The sequence below is a fragment of the Miscanthus floridulus genome, chromosome 13, assembly GCF_019320115.1.
Source record: "Miscanthus floridulus cultivar M001 chromosome 13, ASM1932011v1, whole genome shotgun sequence".
Lineage (NCBI taxonomy): Eukaryota > Viridiplantae > Streptophyta > Magnoliopsida > Poales > Poaceae > Miscanthus > Miscanthus floridulus.
In genome coordinates this window covers 13,286,213-13,291,457 of record NC_089592.1, presented here as the reverse complement: position 1 = coordinate 13,291,457, position 5,245 = coordinate 13,286,213, and positions in this window count along the sequence as shown.

Below are 5,245 nucleotides of genomic sequence, written 5' to 3'. Positions count from 1 at the left end.
TCAGGGAAACCATGCTCCCAAGAAATGTTCTGTCTTAAACCTCTTGTTCGGCCACTGTGTTCAGCGGTCCCGATGGCATACGTCAGTTCATCCTTCTCTCTATTGGGCCTGAACGCACCAATAGCTTTAGCTTGTAGAGCATAAGACAATCTTTGTGTTGCACTTTCGAGTTTTGTGCCATGAACCAGCTTCCCGGTCTCTAGGTCCAGTCTTCCCCCATAAGCAAAAAACCAATTCTTCACGCGTTTGGGCCAATTGAGTGATTCGGGTGTGATACCCTTGGCAAGAATGTCCGCTTCCATTTTCTCCCACTTGGGAATGGCAGTCGTGTAGCCACCTGATCCCATGCCATGGTGGTATACCTTCTGTCGGGCATTCTCTTGGTTCCTTCTCACCTGTTCCTCACCCTCTTCAGATGTCTTGTACTGTACAAAATCATTTCAGTAGGGCCTCAACTTCGCGAGCGGGCCGCTAGTATTGAAATTGGGCGCGTTAGGTTCTTCTTAACGTATTTCGTGTATAGGGATTTCTTCTAAGTCTGGAATTGTGTGGCCATCTTCTTCATAGCCCACTTTCGAACTAGTTCCTTCAATTCATCATCGTTGATAGCATCATAATCATCCGCTTGCAATGTGAAATGTTGAAGGATATCATTCCAAATTAAATTCTTATCAAGATCAGAGACAAAACTAACATGAGGCTCGTTGATCTTTTGCTTTCATTCACGAGCACTGATCGGAAGACTGTCCCTTACAAGGTACCCATAGTGTTGCACGAATTTCCTTGCATGTGGACCAAGTGGTTTGCCTGTCTCAATATTGAATTCCGATATTATGTAGCGCCCCTCCAATGGTTTTTTCGGGCCTCGAATATTTTTGCTTTTCGCCGTTGTGGTCGTTGATCCAGATGGCTATGTATAAAAAAAGAATAAATAAATATCATGTGTACACATAATAGATGATAGATGTTCAAATATATATATATAATATTCAAATATATATATAAATATATATATACCTCGCCAGTATTTTCTTGCACAATATTTTCTTGGTTATCTTCAAGAGCCAGGTACTGACTTCCGTCATCTACATTCTGCCGGTCACCACCGGCAAATTGAGTGCCGGTGTTGATAATATCCATTATTTATTCATCCAAGTTGTCTCTCGGGGCAGCCATCTAACTTTTACTCCACTAGATATATCTACAAAAAATTAAAACTATATCTATAAAATGGACTCCTACAGGACGTGCCACCTCGAGGATAGTAACATTTGTAAATGACATTTGTAGGTCTGAAGTTATCAAATATCCATCAAATTCTAGCTCAAAAACATGTTTAAATAAGTAACCATCCGTACTAGTTGACCTTGCTTACGTGATCATCTCGGCGAGCATTTCTCCACCAGACGGCACCGTACTTGGCCATGGAAGAGCTCTGTTTCTACGAGGAAGGAAACACGGTCTTCCACGACCGTTGCCACTCTCCCTCATAGAATCAAAGCTCCTCCTTGACGTCCGTTACCGCTCGGCAGAGAACATGCTAGCCGAGATGAACACGGTCCGCAAGTTCAACTAGTATGGATTTTCTACAATTTTCTGTATTTTCATATTTTAAAATAAGGTTCTAGCCAGGGTTCTAGCTAGATAGGTGTATGAGAAATAAGGTGTAGGAAAAAGGAGCTGTCGAGTCACCCACAATGAGGTTGATAGCCACATATATGTTCCGGCCAATAACCAAAACAAACTAGATAGGTACATACAAGGTGAAACGCATACATGTATCTTTGCTATGTACGGTTGATGTCGTTCGTGGATGTGTGTGATTGCGTCTCGACTTAATTGATAGCATGTGCGCTGATGTAGCTAAACATCCCTCGCCAAACTAAATAGCACTAAATATCATCATCTCTCAATCTATCCCTTGATGATGAAGAAGCGCCATATATTCTCTTTATTATGTTGGAGTCATATATTTGAAAGTTATGAATTCCTATCCAAATCAGGGCTGTTTGTTTCCCTTTATTTGTTCTTTCAATGCTAAAAACTCAGGTTCGTGCCTATGAACCCCGCCGATGAAATAAAATAAACTCTAATGGTACATTGGAGATGAAGGGCGCCCGTTTGGTTCGTGCCTACGAACGCCGCCGATGATGCAGTCGCGGCAGAAACGCGACGATGAAATCGGCCAGAAACGCAGGTTCGGCATGAACCAAACACGAGTGGATCGGAAGTCATGAACCAAACAAGTTCGGTGCAGGTTCGGCGTGGCGAGCTGTGGCAAGGTGAAGGCATGAACCAAACATGCCCGAAGTCCTCCCGAGCTGTACTCCATGGCCACGCCCGTTCCCCTGCTCCCTCTCCATGGCCGTCGGTCCGAGCACACACATACACAAATACAATCTACAAATAAAATCTATCTATGTGCACACACTGTTGCTGACGAGGACGACAAGGGTGGAGGACAACGAGGATGGCCGGAGGTGATCTCTCGACGACAAGGATGCGACGGGGATGACAACGAGCGCTCTGACAAAGGGGACAATGACGAGCGCTCCGGTGAAGGGGACGACGAGTGCACGGCGATGGCGAGCGCTCCGGTGAAGGGGACGACGAGCGCACGGCGACGACGAGCGCTCCGGTGAAGGGGACGACGAGCGCACGGCGTGGATCCGAGCCACTAGCGGAGATGGCGAGAGACTAGAGAGGCGTGTGGAGGCGGCTGGAGGCTATGGGTAGTGGCGGCGGCGCGGTGGCTCTCGGGCGAAGAATGAAGACGATGGATGGGAGAAGAAGACGAGGCGATATATATATTAGGGATCTTTAGTCCCGGGTAAAGCCACGGACCGGGACTAAAGGCCTTTAGTCCCGGGTGATGGTAAGAACCAGGACTAAAGGTCTAACTTTTAGTCCTGGGTGCATCCATTTAGTCCCGGGTGATGGTAAGAACCGGGACTAAAGGTCTGACCTTTAGTTCCGGGTGCATCCATGACCCGGGACTAAAGGTATTTTTTTGGCGGGCCGCAAAAACGTAGCCGACCTTTAGTCCCGGGTGGTTGATCGACCCGGGAGTAAAGGTGGGCTGCAGTTGGCTTCCAACCAGATCTAGAAGTTTTTCCTTTTTTTTATATATTTCTTTTATATAAATATGCAGAAAGTTATTAATTGCCTAATAAATAAAATATCATCCAAAAAATTATAATAAATATTCCTGGCATTGGTTTTGCATTATTATACACAACAAAAATTTGTAACCTATACTCTTTTGTTTTACCGTATAAATATTTAACATTGTGTAAATAATAATTACAATTTGCACCATGCAAAAATATACTACTTGATTAAAATCATTAAAACTATTACTTTTCGATAGGAAATAAGTTTTCACATCTTATTAACGTTGATCATTTGGTTTTTCATCACACATTCTCCACAGGAAATCCACCGTCAAGCAGAAAATTCATTTAAACCGTAGAAAATACGAAAACACGACAAAAAAATATGAAGTCACAATTATTACATAATAGGTCTAATACATCACTATATATATCAAGTGGGCACAGTAGTGAACTTCTTCTTAACGTATATCCCTTGGTTATGATCGCGCCGTAATCATGGAGTGTCCTCATCATTTAGCTGGATGATTGGGTCTTTGTTCACTGTGAAGGGTGGAATTCGGTCATCCTTTTCATAATCTTCTGATATGTCTGACTTGTCTTCAATTCCAATTATGTTTCTTTTTCCTGAAAGAACTATGTGGCGCTTTGGCTCAATGATTGGGTCATTGTTGTTTTTCCCTCTCTTCGGTTTTGTAGACATGTCCTTGACATAGATCACCTGATTCACATCCTTGACAAGGACGAACGGTTCGTCTTTGTACCCAATATTGTTGAGGTCCATGGTTGTCATTCCATATTGGTTGTCGACTGCTACTCCGCCTCCAGTCGCCTTTACCCATTGGCACTTGAACAAAGGTACCTTAAAAGTAGGTGCATAGTTTAGTTCCCATATCTCCTCTATGTGGCCATAATATGTTTGCTTATTTCCATTAGGGTCGGTGGCATCTATGCGGACACCACTATTTTGGTTGGTGCTCCTTTTATCTTGGGCTACTGTGTAAAATGTATTCCCATTTATCTCGTACCCTTTGTATGTGAGGATATGCCACGATGGCTGCCTAGCCAACAAATACAGTTGGTCATCAATACTCTCATCACCCTGACATTCTTTTTGCAACCATTCGCTGAAAATTTGCATGTGCTGACGCGTAATCCAAGCTTCAGACTTCCCTGAAAACTTAGATCGGAGCAACTCTTTATGTGTCTCGATATACGGTGTCACCAAGGAGGAGTTTTGTAGGACTGTGTAGTGTGCTTTATTAAAATAATTGTCCTGCGTACCAATATATGTTTTCTTCCCTAGTATCCCCTTTCCACTTAGTCTACCCTCGTGTCGTGATCTAGGACACCAATCAGGTCAAGGTCGGGAATAAAGTCAACACAAAACTCAATGACCTCCTCTGTTCCATAGCCCTTGGCGATGCTTCCTTCTAGACGAGCACGGTTGTGAACATATTTCTTTAGGACTCCCATGAACCTCTCAAAGGGGAACATGTTGTGCAGAAACACAGGACCGAGAATGCTAATCTCCTTGACTAGGTGAAGTAGAAGGTGTGTCATGATATTAAAGAAGGAAGGAGGGAACACCAACTCAAAGCTGACAAGACATTGAACCACATCATTCTGTAGTTTAGCTAGATCCATTGGATCGATTACCTTCTGAGAAATTGCATTGAGGAATGCACATAGCTTCACGGTGGCTAGATGTACATTTGGAGGTAGAATTCCTCTTAATGCAACTAGAAGCAATTGCGTCATTAGCACATGGCAGTCATGGGACTTTAAGTTTAGGAATTTCTTCTCTGGCACATTTATTATACCCTTTATATTCGAGGAGAACCCAGATGGTACCTTGATGCTTGCTAGGCATTCAAACATGCTTTCCTTCTCTTCTTTGCTAAGAGTGTAGCTGGCAGGACTTAAGTAATGGCGTCCATCATCTGTCTTCTCTAGATGTAGGTTGTCTCGTTCTTTTAAACACCACAGGTCTTGTCATGCTTCAAGTGTGTCCTTAGGCTTCCCATACACACCCATGAAGCCTAGCAGGTTCACACAAAGATTCTTCGTCAGGTGCATCATGTCGATCGCGCTACGGACCTCTAGGACTTGCCAATAGGGTAGCTCCCAAA